The sequence below is a fragment of the Nicotiana tomentosiformis genome, chromosome 8 (assembly GCF_000390325.3).
Source record: "Nicotiana tomentosiformis chromosome 8, ASM39032v3, whole genome shotgun sequence".
Lineage (NCBI taxonomy): Eukaryota > Viridiplantae > Streptophyta > Magnoliopsida > Solanales > Solanaceae > Nicotiana > Nicotiana tomentosiformis.
In genome coordinates, this window is record NC_090819.1 from 72969251 (window position 1) to 72983648 (window position 14398).

General features: G+C 40.4%; 1 long non-coding RNA gene across 1 annotated transcript; it reads left to right on the forward strand.

Annotated features, from left to right (window-relative positions):
• The first annotated feature begins 7382 nt into the window (after positions 1–7382).
• Positions 7383–13313, forward strand: LOC138896668 (uncharacterized). The gene is made up of 2 exons (XR_011410057.1): positions 7383–7493; positions 13047–13313. It is a non-coding gene; the product is annotated as an uncharacterized lncRNA (long non-coding RNA).
• Positions 13314–14398: the final 1085 nt, after the last annotated feature.

Consider the following 14398-nt stretch of genomic DNA (forward strand, 5'->3'; position numbering starts at 1 on the left):
AAACTACCGTTTCTATTGAATTACTGCAGTATTTTGGGAACGTCGGCTTGCCTAGTACCATCGATAGGCTCCATCACGAGATGTTAGGTTTTGGGTCGTGACAAGTTGGTATCAGAGCTCTAGGTTACATAGGTCTCACGAGTCATGAGCAAGTTTAGTAGAGTCCGGCAGATCGGTACAAAGACGTCTGTACTTATCATCGAGAGGCTGTAGAACCTTTAGAAAAATTCCACATTCTTGAATTCTTATCGTGCGAATCTGTTGATTCTGGTACATAAACATTTGTTGTTTCATTCTCTCACACATGGTGAGGTGTCGTACTACAGGGCAGGACAGACAGCCACCAGTACCACCAGCCAGGGCTGCGAGAGGCCGAAGCCGCGGTAGAGGTCGCGGTAGGGGCAGAGGTGCAACCCGCACAACAGCTGGGGCAGTACCTGTAGATCCACCAGTTGTCACATATCAGGACCACATTCCAGTTGTTGATGCACCAGCTCAGGCACCACCTGTGCCTATTATGATTACAACCTCTACGAGGCCCTAGCTTAGATTCTGACAGCATGTACCGGCCTTGCTCAGGCGGTCTCTATCTCGACGGCCGCAACCACTTCTCAGGCCGGGGGAGGCACTCAGACTCCCGCCGCTCGCATACCCGAGAAGATTGTTCAGGTACTCCAGACACCTGAGGCACCACCAGCCCAGTCGGTTGTAGCTGCTCAAGATATGTGGTTCCTGCTAGGCCTGAGGCTGATCAGCGTAGGTTGGAGAGGTTTGGGAGGCTCCAGCCTCCACCTTTCAGTGGCATAGAGAGAGAGGATGCCCAGGACTTCTTGTACAGGTGTGATAGGATACTCTGTACAACTGGTATTCTGGAGACTTGTGGGGTCACATTCACTACTTTTCAGTTTTCTGGGGCTGCACTCAGATAGTGGGAGACTTATGAAAGGCGTAGGCCTGTTGGCGCAGCACCCCTTACTTGGCAGCAGTTTTGCGTTGTCTTTTTGGAGAAGTTCGTGCCTCAGTCCCGCAGAGAGGAGATGCACAGACAGTTTCAGCAGCTTTGCCAGGGTGATATGTCTGTGACGCAGTATGAGATGTAATTCTAGGAGTTGGACCGTCATGCTATCTAGTTGGTTCCCACAGACAGGGAGAGGATGATGAGGTTTATAGATGGTCTCACTTTTCATCTACGGTTGCTTATGACCAGAGAGAAGGTGTCTGGTGCTACCTTTGATGAGGTTGTCAATATTGCTCAGCAGATTGAGATGGTTCACGGTTAGGAGAGGGTTGAGAGGGAGGCCAAGAGGCCTCGTGGTCAGGGTGGATTCAGCGGTGCTCCTTCTGGGGGTCGGTTCCAGCACGGTAGAGGTTGTCATTTCAGACACGCTCAGACAACTCGGCCATTTCACCATAGTTCATCATCTGGCCATGGTTCTCATAGTCATCAGCAGGGCCAGTCATCATTCAGTGCACTACCAGCGCAGAGTTCTCATCATTCCCCGTCCGCTCAGATATCCCCGGGTAGTTCTTTTGGGCATCAGGAGCAGCAATTTCGTCAGAGGAGGGGTTGTTTCGAGTGCGGAGATTTTGGTCACATTATGAGAGATTTCCCTAGGCTATTGGGTGGACTCCACAGCGGAGTACTCGGCCGATGGCACCAGCACCAGTTCCTGCACCACCCGCCCAACCATCCAGGGGTGGAGCTCAGCCAGCTAGGGCTGGAGCTTAGTCAGCTAGGGATCGCCCGAGAGGGGGAGGCAGATCGGGGGTGGTCAGGCTCGTTTCTATGCCCTCCCTTCTAGAACAGATGCTATTGCTTCAGATGTTTTGATTACAGGTATTGTCTCAGTTTGTCACAGAGATGCCTCTGTATTATTTGACCCTTGTTCCACGTATTCATATGTTTTCTCGTATTTCACCCATTTTCTAGATATGCCCCATGAGTCTTTAGTTTCATCTGTTCATGTATCTACTCCTGTGGGCGATACTATTATTGCGGACCACGTATATCAGTTATGTGTAGTGATTATTGGGGGTTTGGAGATCCAAGTGGACCTTTTGCTACTCAGTATGGTTGACTTTGATATGATATTGGGTATGGATTGGTTATCTCCATGTCATGCTATTCTAGATTGTCACGCTAAGACCGTGACGTTGGCGATGATGGGATTTCGGAGGGTTGAGTGGAGAGGTTCTATAGACTATTAGGCAACCCGAAGAGCTAGTAGATGGAGAAAAAAGGAGCTAAGAACAAAAGAATGTCTTGTTCGAGTTTTCAGAATAAAGTGATAGACATAAATGTTAGCGGAAAATAAGAAGAGAGTTAATGAAACATTATGAGTAAGATATTATACATGGATGACAACGGTAGATCAAAAGATGACAGTATTACAAAGTCTATAGTCAAGTAAAGGAAAAGATGAGAGGTGACATGCCTTGAGACAACAAAAAAGTATAGGCCATAAAGTCATATCCTCATTTCAAAAAAACAAAGTTTGACTCCAACGCGACTACCAGAATGAAATGTAAGACCCCATAGTAATAGAAATCAGTATGGACTGATGAACAAGGTAAACTAAACATGAACTGGGGACTGAGTAATAGTCGGCATCATGAGAATTTCAGAGATTGCATCCCGACGATGATAGAATGGGCGATAGAAGGATTCCCTTTAAAGTCCATTCAGGAAGATGCTTCCCTAAAGCAAGCAAGGTGAGCAAAGTTAAGCTTAAGGGACTGTATGTACCAGTTATACTAAGTGTCACCCTCGCGAGTAGGGCAATTTGTTATCCTTGGTACAGAAAGATTAACGCGAGGCGAGTAAGGATCATCGATGATGTGGAAAGACGCCAAAGATGAAGAGGTAGACCATCTATAGGTAGATCCTCGTGGCTTCGGCTCTTAGTACTCCCTTAAAGGGGGGAATATGGAGTGATGTTGCATTAAATCAGAATGAAGTGGTTCTAGTGACTATGGAATGGTAAAGGAAGAATGCGATAAAAAAAAAGGGGATGAGATGGCACTTATCCAAATCCTACAGATATGCTACGATACCAGAATATTGTGCAAGCACGGCGTCAAGGAGAGGAGTAAGGGTTCCTGCCCGAGCGGTTATTAATAAATAAGGAGCCAGTGCGAGACGTAAGTTAAGGCAAAGGAAATAGCCCAAGAAAGATTACACGGAATATTGAGATGTGAATGGGCCAACGAGTAGTTAGTAATTGATCAGGAAGAGCCTAGTTATGGCTAAACAGGAGATTACAGACGAGTTAGCAGATCGTGTAAGATAAACATAGTAAAACCCAATATAGTGAATTCAGCCTCGCAGTTATGACATTGTGATCATTGGGAAATATTTAGATAGGAGTTGGGGTAGTTAAAGGTACCATATGAGTATTACGGAGATAAAAGAAAGTGCCACCGGGAAGTCAGTCAAAATATCTAGTTAAATAGCAACCCTACAAGCAAAAGGGGGTGGAAGTAAGTAACTATGGATAATTATAGGCAAGGAAGGACATCAAAAAGGTCAGTCAAGTATACAATGTAATAAGCTCACAGCTTTACAAGAGTCAGAGGATCCTCCCTAAATACTACAATGAAAGACTAGTTGAGGAAGTAAGGAAGAAGGCTTCAACCTAAGCTAAGTAACGTAGGGAGGAAATGGTTGTGTAACAATAGTCTTACTACAAAATTGTATGCACTCCAAAAGAAAGCAGCACCTACCATGGCTAATGAGCGGGGAGTAAAACCAAAAGTACTATTCGAGACCATATGAGTTGCACAAAAAACAAATTAGCATGCGTGAAAACTCAGATAAGCTAAGTATGCACGCAACAAGGGGCAAAAAGACCAGGAAAAGCAATTGCTTACATTTGAAGAAAGTTGAAATGAAAAGAAAGAAATTATTCGATTAATAATCAGCCGTAAAAGACTCTGGTATGAGTTAAAAGAGTCCAGGTCATAGACAAAGGACTGAATCATTAAAAGATTGTATCATGGATATTCCATAACGCCCATGAAAGGCTAAAGTAATAGCTAATACCAGGACCCGCAGATCGGAAGATAGTTTAAGACTACATAAAAGTTGATTAGAAGAAAGAGGAAACTAAAGAGTTACATCAACGAAATAAATCAAGAATCTAATTATTGGACCAAGAAAATTATAGGAATCGTGGTTGAGAACATTGCAGGATCACTCTTAATATCAAAGGTACAAGAGAGAATGTAAAACAACCATATTCTGCAATGGCCATACGATAAAGCCAGTTGGAAGAGTACCAGCCTCATAAGAAGTCTGTACGAAGCTCCCACCGGGTTGTGTATGCACCAAAGGTGCAAGTATTATAATAGAGCCTCAAGTTTTGGATGTGAATTACACTTATGTGGAAGGGAGGTTATGAAAAAGATAGAAGATATGAGGCAAGATTTTAAGGTAAGTAAAGTAAAGGTGGACAACGTACGAGATGCTCAAAAGAAGAAGGTTGTGAATAGTTCATACTTCAGATAAAAGGCTAGAAGTGTTGGGATTCAGTATTCTGGAGTGATAGCAGCATCGTCAGTAGCATATCCTCCAGCCTATGGTTTCTAGGTATCGAGAGGTCTAGTTAAGAGAGTAAAAAGAGAGTTTGAGACGATGTGATGTTTCGCTTGAAGTTTCATAATAACATAAGGAAATCTATGGTGCAAGCAAGTTGAAGAAAAGTTGCGAGTAGTATACATGACTATGTGTAGGTCACAAGCTAAAGTATGGTAAAGTGATAAGGTTTTAGGAAAACATGAGTAAGGATGAGAATGGGCAAGTGAGAAGGTGATGATAATGGATATGTCCTCAAGATTAAGCCCGTGAAAACAAGAAAGCTAATGGTTTCTCTAAGTTATTGAAAGCTCAGTATTGCTTGAATGAACTCAAACGAGTTTAAGACTAGTAGCATTTAATGGACATGGAATACTACCCTGGTAGTAGAATGAAGGTTTAATTATGATAGATGAAGGATGACGTTTGGGCCTTCGATTGAGTAATGATTTCATGAATTGTACAGGGTTAAAATACCCACGTAAGGTAAATCACATTGGGATGCTATGAAATAAGATTATGGAAGTATAGTATCGTATCGCCCCCAGGTGGATCAAGAATATCACTTCAAATGTTCCACGATGAGACGTGAGCCCTAGCGGCAGAGTTACATAAGAGATCAAGTTATCAGTGATAGATGATAGATCAACATTAAGGTGAGTCAACAATGGTTGGACAACAGTCACAAAGTATGAGGTGAGATTAGGCCATCATTCTTAAGATGAACTGTAATGAAGAAGCATTAAAAGACATAGATTTATAGGATAAGCAACGAGAGTAACCTGGAGTTTGGTAGTAGACCTCAGTAATGATGAATCAAAGTAAGAGTTATGGTAGTAAAGTCATACGGATGGATAAACGGATCTATGAAATAAGGCATAACAATATTTGTAATTTTGACAAAGTACCGAGCGAAGAAATTCAGTATACCTATGCATGCCCAGAGGGACATATTGTCAAGCTTTGTATATGTTCACAAAGTGAGGCCTGGAGATTGGCCAAAAACTGGAGGGAAAAGGGGAGAAGAGTCGCATAAGCACACTTACAAGGTCAAATTCGTACATGCTGCGTGATAAAAGGTAACAACATTTACGAGATTGGAAGAATTCCGACCATAAGTCATGATGTGAGAAATAGGCCTAAAGGGGGAGGATACCCTGGCCGTTGGAATTATTCACAGAACAATTGCCTAGATGGCAAGGAGAGTACTAAAGTATCCGGAAGGCATAACTTATGAAAATGATAAGTGCATAAGTCAACAGTCGAGGATGAATGTTCCAAAGGGGGGAATGACGTTACGTCCCGCATTTTCGTATGTTAAAGTTTCGTCGTAAGTTAATCGACGTAAGTTCGAAAATGGGATTATTTTGAGATTATAAGTATTATAATATTTCAAACAAGTGATGAATAAAATTGTGAAGGTGAGAGGGGAAGCAAGTCAAAGAAAATAACTTTTCCTCCAAGTTTGACATGTTGAGATAAAATACGGCCCGAGCTAAAATACACGGTATTTATGAACAAGTGCCATATAAGGTACCATATGGCCATAATAGTAAGGTGTATAAGGTGTGTTAAAAGTGAGTAGTATTTTAAATAATTTGAGATGATTCTTAATTATGTGAATAATTGGTTAATGGGGGAATTAACTAGTTAATTATTAATTGGTGGTTGATTAACTAAAGTCTCTGGATAAAGACCAAGCCAAAAACATGGCAGCCCCATTCCAAGAGTTGTGACTCCTATAGTAGGAATGAAAGGTGTCACACTTGAAGAACTTAAGTGACACTATGCTAGACATGTGGGGTCAACCTAATAATTAAGGATAACTTTCCAAATTCAACATTTATCTTCAAATCTCTTAAGAAAAGAACACAGTAACGTTCTTTCTAAGAGAGCTAAACCAAGTTTTCCATTTTCATGTAACATTATTCCTAAACTCTTAAGAAGAGTTTCATCAAGCTTTCTGTTACACAACATTAAATCTAAATCTCTTGAGAAAGGGTTTCGACAAAGATAATTTTGCAATAGCAACGTTATTGCTTTAAGCATTTCATACGGATTGTTCCCTATTTCGACCTCGCCGTTACGTGTTTCATCGTAATTAATGTGTGTTAGAGGGATTGTTAAGAGAATCGACTCACGTATGTTAAGGCTATCCCTTCTTTCTTTTTGGCATGATCTATATGACACGAACGAAACGAGCAAATGCACAATTTTCATAAATGACTCTATTCATAGAAATACTAGAGATGCTTATGTTCTTGATTCCCCACGTGTCATATTATTTTATCATCTGTTCATGGGTCTCAAAAATATGTAAGTTGATAAAAGTTTATTTCATGATATTAATCAGAGATATAATGGTCTTATGACGTACTAAGAGATTTTATTAACGTATTTCATATGCATTTCATGCATTTATACATGCACATTGACCCATGACCAGATGACATTATATACGTGTATATGCATATATATATGTATATGGGATATGGGAAAGGTTATGGCGTTATATACGCACCACCACTTGATCAGCTGATATACGTTGATGATTTGCCCACAGTGGCCGAAATGATATGATGGGATGCCCTCAGAGGCTTAATGATGTTATGAACGCATATACCTATGCATGGTATGATATTTATATACATATGCATGACATTATAAAATTAAATGATTCACAGAGCTATGCAAATGTACATGTCTGAGTCTTTTACTCCATGTTTTTCTCATGTCTATTATTTACTGATTTTCATTCCTTACATACTCGGTACATTATTTGTATTGACATCCCTTTTGCCTGGGGACGCTGCGTTTCTTGCCCGCAGGTCCCGATAGACAGGTCGAGAGTCCTCTAAGTAGGCTATCAGATCAGCGGAAGATGTTGGTGCGCTCCATTTGCTTCGGAGTTGCTTGTTTGGTTAGTATGATTTAGACGTGTATTGCTTGGTATGGCGGGAATCTATTCCAACCTTTATGACATTTATGTACTCTTAGAGGCTTGTAGACATATGTCGTGTACGTGAAAGATTGTATGCCTTGTCGGCCTATGTTTTGAGTTTATAAATGATCATGTTGGCCTATTAGGCCCGTATGTCACGCGTATATGATGATGTAATAAGAAAGATATGTTACGTTGGTACTCGGATGAGTAAGGTACTGGGTGCCCGTCGCGGCCCATCGGTTTGGGTCGTGACAAAAGTGGTATCAGAGCAGTTCTGTCCTAGGCAGTCTACAAGCCGTGTCCAGTAGAGTCTTGTTTATGGGTGTGTCGTGCACCACACTTATAAGCAGGAGGCTACAGGGCATTTAAGACTGTCACTCTTTCTTCTTACCCTAGATCGTGTGGTAGAGCTCAGTTGTAAGAACTCGATTTCCTAAACTCTATCTTATTCATAATACGATGATGCCTACTTCTAGAAAGACGGTGGGTAAGAGATATAACTGTGGAAGAGTTGAGTTAGAGAAACTCAATTTTTGCATCATGCTTATGATGGATAAATATGAGGTATTCAGCAGATCATGTGTGTACTAAGATATGTAAACTTCTTGATAAGGATCCCTAAGGCAATAATGTCTCTCCACTCTTACAGTAAAGAGGAATAAGAGAATTGGAAGGTAGACACAAGTTTCAGCTAGTAAAAGAAGCAAGATGAAAAAGGGCACGAGCTACCCAGCTAATGAAGATTATCGCAGAGGAATATAAGCCTTTTGAGTTACCTTCAACAATAACAGAGTTATGTACAATTGGCCACACCCATTTTATTTTTCCCCTATGGGGGCTAACATAAGTAGTATAAGAGAAGGCATGATATCAGGATCTAGCTGGGGTTAGGGTAACCCAAAATGGGGGATGGATTGTTAGGGTTAGCTGACATTTCCAAAGGATATTGCAAATGTGCTAATAGATCTCCTTGTGAGACACCCAGAGGGTGCACTCTAAAATAGCACAACTTGATATGAATACTACAAAGATAGGCACTGGAAGCCTTGAAGGGATAAATATTACCTTTGTGTAGCTCCCGTCCCTAGTGGAGAAAGAATGTTAGCAAAGAGAAGCTAAGAACAAAAGAATGTCTTGTTCGAGTATTCAGAATAAAGTGATAGACATAAATGTTAGCGGGAAATAACAAGAAAGTTAATGAAGCATTATGAATAAGATATAATACATGGATGACAACGGTAGATCAAAATATGACAGTATTACAAAGTCTATAATCAAGTAAATGAAAAGACAAGAGGTGGCAGGCGTTGAGACAACAAAAGAGTATAGGTCATAAAGTCATATCCTTATTTTGAAAAAAATAAGTTTGTGACTCCAACGTGACTTCCAGAAGGAAAAGTTAGACCCCAGAGTAATAAAAATGAGTATGGACTGATGAACAAGGTAAACTAAATATGAACTGAGGACTGAGTAATAGTTAGCATCATGAGAATTTCAGAGATTGCATCCCGGCAATGATAGATTGAGAGACAGAAGAATACCCTTTAAAGGCCATTCAGGAAGACGCTTCCCTAAAGCAAGCAAGGTGAGCAAAGTTAAGCTTTAGGGACTGTATGTACCAGTTATACTAAGTGTCACCCTCGCGAGTAGGGAATTTGTTGTCCTTGGTACAGAAATATTACCGCGAGTCAATTAAGGATCATCGATGATGTGGAAAGACGCCAAATATGAAGAGGTAAAACATCTATAGATCCTCGTGGCTTCAACTCTTAGTACTCCCTTAAAAGGGGGAATATGGAGTGATGTGGCATTAAGTCGGAATTAAGTGGTTCTAGTGACTATGGAATGGTAAAGAAAGAATACGATTAAAAAAAGGGGGGGATGAGATGGCACTTATCCAAATCCTACAGATATGCTACGATACCAGAATATTGTGCAAGTACGGCGTCAAGGAGAGGAAGTAAGGGTTCCTGCCCGAGCTGTTATTAATAAATAAGGAGCCAGTGCGAGACGTAAGTTAAGGCAAAGGAAATAGCCCAAGAAAGATTACGCAGAATATTGAGATGTGAATGGGCCAACGAGTAGTTAGTAATTGATCAGGAGGAGCCTAGTTATGGCTAAACAAGAGATTACAGACGAGTCAGCAGATCGTGTAAGATAAACATATTAAAACCCAATATAGTGAATTCAGCCTCGCAGTTATGACATTGTGATTATTGGGAAATATTTAGATAGGAGTTGGGGTAGTTAAAGGTACCATATGAGTGTTACGGAGATAAAAGAGAGTGCCACCGAGAAGTCAGTCAAAATATCTAGTTTAGTAGCAACCCTACAAGCAAAAGGGGGTGGAAGTAAGTAACTATGGATAATTATAGGCAAGGAAGGACATCAAAAAGGTCAGTCAAGTATACAATGTAATAAGCTCACAGCTTTACAAGAGTCAGAGGATCCTCCCTAAATACTACAATGAAAGACTAGTTGAGGAAGTAAGGAAGAAGGTTTCAACCTAAGCGAAGTAACGTAAGGAGGAAATGGTTGTGTAACAATAGTCTCACTATAAAATTGTATGCACTCCAAAAGAAAGCGGCACCTACCATGGCTAATGAGCGGGGAGTAAAACCAAAAGTACTATTCGAGACCATATGAGTTGCACAAAAAACAAATTGGCACGCGTGAAAACTCAGATAAGCTAAGTATGAACGCAACAAGGGGTAAAAAGACCAGGAAAAGCAATTGCTTACATTTGAAGAAAGTTGAAATGGAAAGAAAGAAATTATTCGATTAATAATTAGCCGTAAAAGACTCTGGTATGAGTTAAAAGAGTCCAGGTCATAGACAAAGGACTGAATCATTAAAAGATTGTATCATGGATATTCCATAACGCCAATGAAAGGCTAAAATAATAGCTAATACCAGGACCCGCAGATCAGAAGATAGTTAAGACTACATAAAAGTTGATCAGAAGAAAGAGGAAACTAAAGAGTTACATCAACGAAATATATCAATAATCTGATTATTGGACCCAGAAAATTATAGGAACCGTGGTTGAGAACATTGCAGGATCACTCTTAATATCAAAGGTACAGGAGAGAAAGTAAAAGAACCATATTCTGCAACGACCATACGATAAAGCCAGTTGGAAAAGTACCAGCCTCATAAAAAGTCTGTACGAATCTCCCACCAGATTGTGTATACACCAGAGGTGCAAGTATTATAATAGAGCCTCAAGTTGTGGATGTGAATTATACCTATGTGGAAGGGAGATTATGAAAGAGATAGAAGATGTGAGGCGAGATTTTAAGGTAAGTAAGGTAAAGGTGGAAAACGTACGAGATGCTCAAAAGAAGAAGGTTGTGAATAGTTCATACTTCAGATAAAAGGCTATAAGTGCTGGGATTCAGTATTCAGGAGTGATAGCAGCATCATCAGTAGCATATCCTCCAGCCTATGGTTTCTAGGTATCGAGAGGTTTAGTTAAGAGAGTAAAAAGAGAATTTGAGACGATGTGATGTTTCACTTGAAGTTCCAGAATAACATTAGGAAATCTATGGTGCAAGCAAGTTGAAGAAAAGTTGTGAGTAGTATAAATGACTATGTGTAGGTCGCAAGCGAAGAACTTCAGTATACCTATGGATACCCAGAGGAACATCTTGTCAAGCTCTGTATATGTTTACAAACTGAGGGCTAGAGATTTCCAAAAGCTGGAGGGAAAAGAGGAGAAGAGTCGCATAAGCGCACTTACAAGGTCAAAGTCTCACATGTTGCGTGATAAAAGGTAACAACAGTTACGAGATTGGAAGAATTCCGACCATAAGTCATGGTGTGAGAAATAGGCCTAAAGGGGGGAATGATGCCCTGGCCGTTGGAATTAATCACAGAATAGTTGCCTAGATGGAAAAGAGAGTACTAAAGTTCCGGAAGACATATGTTATGAAAATGATAAGTGCACAAGTCAACATTCGAGGACGAATGTTCCAGGGGGGGGGGAATGATGTTACATCCCGCATTTTCATATGTTAAAAGTTTCGTCGTAAGTTCGAAAATGGGATTATTTTGAGATTATAAGCATTATGCTATTTCAAACAAGTGATGAGTAAATTCGTGAAGGTGAGAGGGGAAGCAAGTCAAAGAAAATGAATTTTCGTCCAAGTTTGACATGTTGAGATAAAATACGGCCCGAGCTAAAATATTTGATATTTTTGAATTAGTGTCATATAAGGTACCACATGGCCATGATAGTAAGGTGTATAAGGTGTGTTAAAAGTGAGTAGTATTTTAAACAATTTGAAATTATTATTAATTATCTGAATAAATAGTTAATTATTAATTAATGGGGGAATTAACTAGTTAATTATTAATTGGTGGTTGATTAACTAAAGTCTTTGAATATAGACCAAGCCAAAAACGTAGCAGCCCCCATTCCAAGAGTTGTGACTCCTATATTAGGAATGAAAGGTGTCACACTTGAAGAACTTAAGTGACACTAAGCTAGACATGTGGGGTCCACCTAATGATTAAGGATAACTTTCCAAATTCAACATTTATCTTCAAATCTCTTAAGAAAAGAACACAGTAACGTTCTTTCTAAGAGAGCTCAACCAAGCTTTCCATTTTCATGTAACATTATTCCTAAACTCTTAAGAAGAGTTTCATCAAGCTTTCTGTTGCACAACATTGATTCTAAATCTCTTGAGAAAGGATTTTGACAAAGATGATTTTGCAATAGCAACGTTATTGCTTTGAGCATTTCATACGGATTGTTCCCTATTTCGACCTCGCCGTTACGTGTTTCATCGCAATTAATGTGTGTTAGAGGGATTGTCAAGAGAATCGACTCACGTATGTTAAGGCTATCCCTTCTTTCTTTTTGGCATGATCTATACGACACGAACGAAACGAGCAAATGCACAATTTTCATAAATGACTCTATTCATAGAAATACTAGAGATGCTTATGTTCTTGATTCCCCCGCGTGTCATATTATTTTATCATCTGCTCATGGGTCTCAAAAATACATAAGTTGATAAAAGTTTATTTCATGATATTAATTAGAGATATAATGGTCTTATGACGTACTAAGAGATTTTATTAACGTATTTCATATGCATTTCATGCATTTACACATGCACATTGACCCATGACCAGATGGCGTTATATACGTGTATATGTATGTATATATATGTATATGGGATATGGGAAAGGTTATGGCGTTATATACGTACCACCTCCTGATCAGTTGGTATACGTTGATGATTTGCCCACAATGGCCGAAATGATATGATGGGATGCCCTCAGAGGCTTGATGATGTTATGAACGCATATACCTATGCATGGTATGATATTTATATGCATATGCATGACATTATAAAAATGAAATAATTCACAGAGCTATGCAAACGTACATGTCGAGTCTTTTACTCCATGTTTCTCTTATGTCTATTATTTACTAATTTTCATTCCTTACATACTCGGTACATTATTTGTATTGACGTCCCTTTTTCTTGGGGATGCTGCGTTTCATGCCCGCAGGTCCCGATAGACAAGTCGAGAGCCCTCCAAGTAGGCTATCAGCTCAGCGGAAGATGTTGGTGCGCTCCATTTACTTCGGAGTTGCTTGTTTGGTTAGTATGATTTAGACGTGTATTTCTTGGTATGGAGGGACTCTGTTCCAACCTTTATGACATTTATGTACTCTTAGAGGCTTGTAGACATATGTCGTGTACGTGAAAGATTGTATGGCCTTACCGGCCTATGTTTTGAGTTTATGAATGATCATGTTGGCCTATTAGGCCCGTATGTCACGCGTATATGATGATGTAATAAGAATGATACGTTACGTTGGTACTCGGTTGAGTAAGGTATTAGGTGCCCATCGCGGCCCATCGGTTTAGGTCGTGACAGGGCACTCAGCCCATTTCTATTCTACCGTATCGTATGAAACCGGCAGAGTTGAAGGAACAACTTTAGGAACTCCTTGATAAAGGGTTTATTCGGCCTAGTGTGTCACCTTGGGGTGCATCGGTTCTATTTATAAAGAAGAAGGATGGTTCCATGAGGATTTGCATTGATTACAGGCAGTTGAACAAGGTCACAGTCAAGAACACGTATCCTTTGCCTCATATTGATGATTTATTTGACCAGCTTCAGGGAGGGAGGGTGTTCTCCAAGATTTATTTGAGGTATGGTTATCACCAGCTGAAGATTCGGGATTCGGATATTCTTAAGACATTTTTCAGGACCCGTTATGGCCATTATGAGTTCTTGGTGATGTCTTTTGGGCTGACCAATGCCCCAGCAGCGTTCATGCATTTGATGAACAATGTATTCCGGTCCTATTTGGACTCATTTATTATTGTATTCATTGATGACATCCTGGTATACTCTCGTACCCAGGAGGAGCATGCTCAACATTTGAGGGTTATATTGCAGAGATTGAGGAAGGAAAAGCTTTATGCAAATTTCTCCAAGTGTGAGTTTTTTCTCGGTTCAGTAGCATTCTTGGGGCACGTGGTGTCCAGTGAGGGTATTCAGGTGGATTCGAAGAAGATAGAGGCAGTGCAAAGTTGGCCTAGACCGTCCTCAGCCACGAAAATTAGGAGATTTCTTAGTTTGGCGGGTTATTACCGTCGCTTTGTGGAGGGATTTTCATCTATTGCATCGCTCTTGACCAAATTGACCCAGAAGGGTGCTCCATTCAGGTGGTCAGATGAGTGAGAGGAGAGCTTTCAGAACCTCAAGACTTCTTTGACCACAACTCCAGTGTTAGTTCTGCCATCAGCTTCAGGTTCTTACACAGTGTAATGTGATGCCTCGAGGGTAGGTATAGGATGTGTTCTGATGCAGGAGGGTAAGGTGATTGCCTATGCCTCGCGCCAGTTGAA